Source organism: Phaseolus vulgaris, chromosome 11, assembly GCF_051622355.1.
Source record: "Phaseolus vulgaris cultivar YP4 chromosome 11, ASM5162235v1, whole genome shotgun sequence".
NCBI lineage: Eukaryota > Viridiplantae > Streptophyta > Magnoliopsida > Fabales > Fabaceae > Phaseolus > Phaseolus vulgaris.
In genome coordinates, this window is record NC_143508.1 from 56,187,501 (window position 1) to 56,190,000 (window position 2,500).

The following is a 2,500-nucleotide window of genomic DNA, read 5'->3' on the forward strand; positions in this document are numbered from 1 at the left end:
TGGTGGTGATTTTGGTGAAAAACGAAAATCATGGTTTTGGAAAAGTGGCTGGACTCAATCCTCACAAATGCCTTCAAAGTGATGTGGGAGAAGTTTGGGATCAAAAGGAATTGATCTTGACATGGTTGGTGCATAGCCAAGTTCATGATTTTGTGACTTGGTGGTGATTTTGGTGAAAAACGAAAATGTTGGTTTTGGAAAACTGGCTGGACTCAATCCTCACAAATGCCTTCAAAGTGATGTGGGAGAAGTTTGGGATCAAAAGGAATTGATCTTGACATGGTTGGTGCATAGCCAAGTTCATGATTTTGGTGTTTTGGCTTGATTTTGTGGCTTGGTGGTGATTTTGGTGAAAAACGAAAATCATGGTTTTGGAAAAGTGGCTGGACTCAATCCTCACAAATGCCTTCAAAGTGATGTGGGAGAAGTTTGGGATCAAAAGGAATTGATCTTGACATGGTTGGTGCATAGCAAAGTTCATGATTTTGGTGTTTTGGCTTGATTTTGTGGCTTGGTGGTGATTTTGGTGAAAAACGAAAATCATGGTTTTGGAAAACTGGCTGGACTCAATCCTCACAAATGCCTTCAAAGTGATGTGGGAGAAGTTTGGGAGCAAAAGGAATTGATCTTGACATGGTTGGTGCATAGCCAAGTTCATGATTTTGGTGTTTTGGCTTGATTTTGTGGCTTGGTGGTGATTTTGGTGAAAAACGAAAATCATGGTTTTGGAAAAGTGGCTGGACTCAATCCTCACAAATGCCTTCAAAGTGATGTGGGAGAAGTTTGGGAGCAAAAGGAATTGATCTTGACATGGTTGGTGCATAGCCAAGTGCCATGATTTTGGATTTTTGGCTTGATTTTGTGACTTGGTGGTGATTTTGGTGAAAAACGAAAATCATGGTTTTGGAAAAGTGGCTGGACTCAATCCTCACAAATGCCTTCAAAGTGATGTGGGAGAAGTTTGGGATCAAAAGGAATTGATCTTGACATGGTTGGTGCATAGCCAAGTTCATGATTTTGGTGTTTTGGCATGATTTTGTGGCTTGGTGGTGATTTTGGTGAAAAACGAAAATCATGGTTTTGGAAAAGTGGCTGGACTCAATCCTCACAAATGCCTTCAAAGTGATGTGGGAGAAGTTTGGGAGCAAAAGGAATTGATCTTGACATGGTTGGTGCATAGCCAAGTGCCATGATTTTGGATTTTTGGCTTGATTTTGTGACTTGGTGGTGATTTTGGTGAAAAACGAAAATCATGGTTTTGGAAAAGTGGCTGGACTCAATCCTCAGAAATGCCTTCAAAGTGATGTGGGAGAAGTTTGGGATCAAAAGGAATTGATCTTGACATGGTTGGTGCATAGCCAAGTTCATGATTTTGGTGTTTTGGCATGATTTTGTGGCTTGGTGGTGATTTTGGTGAAAAACGAAAATCATGGTTTTGGAAAAGTGGCTGGACTCAATCCTCACAAATGCCTTCAAAGTGATGTGGGAGAAGTTTGGGAGCAAAAGGAATTGATCTTGACATGGTTGGTGCATAGCCAAGTGCCATGATTTTGGATTTTTGGCTTGATTTTGTGACTTGGTGGTGATTTTGGTGAAAAACGAAAATCATGGTTTTGGAAAACTGGCTGGACTCAATCCTCACAAATGCCTTCAAAGTGATGTGGGAGAAGTTTGGGATCAAAAGGAATTGATCTTGGCATGGTTGGTGCATAGCCAAGTTCCAAGATTTTGGTGTTTTGGCTTGATTTTGTGACTTGGTGGTGTGCCAAGAATCATGAAATTTTCAAAGTGGTGGTTTTTGAGTTTTGTTGGTTGGAAAGTGTCACAAATGCATGCAGAATGAGGTCTAGAAAGTTTGGTATCAAAACCAAGCCATCTTGATGTGGTTTTGAATTTTTGAAATGTTGGAAAATAGAGGGTTTTGAAAAAAATTCATGAAAATTCGAAACCTTGGCCAATCCTAACGAAACTTGGTGGGCACCTTCTTGATATTATTATGGGATGGACTGGAAAAAATCACGCAAAAATACGGTGTCTAGATACGTTTTTCCATTTTTCCCGATTTTCCACATTTCGGGTCTTTGGAAAAATAAAAAAAATACTTCCCCATGTCGAAAAATTCTAATTTTTTGCAGGCAATGTTGTACCATTTTTATGAGGATCCCTGCAAAAAATCTCGTGAAAATTCGTTCTCTAGGTCCCAAAACAGAACTTATGTCTACTCAAAAAAAGTGTATCTACTTGTACAAAAGTGGCTTTTGCATATTTAGCTATTATAGGGGGGGGTGTTCCTCAATGCAGCCAGCTCTTGCACCATGGAAAATTCTGGTGCGGTCCCTTCATTCCCCCCTGTTTTGGCTTGCTTTGTGGTGGGGCAAGTCAAAACGCCCACACATGGGTGATCCACCAACTTGGGTTGGTGTCACCCGTTGTGGGCGGCGGCATGGTGGTGGCCGCCGTCGGTTCCGGCCGACTGACCCGGTGGGAAAAAATGTGAATC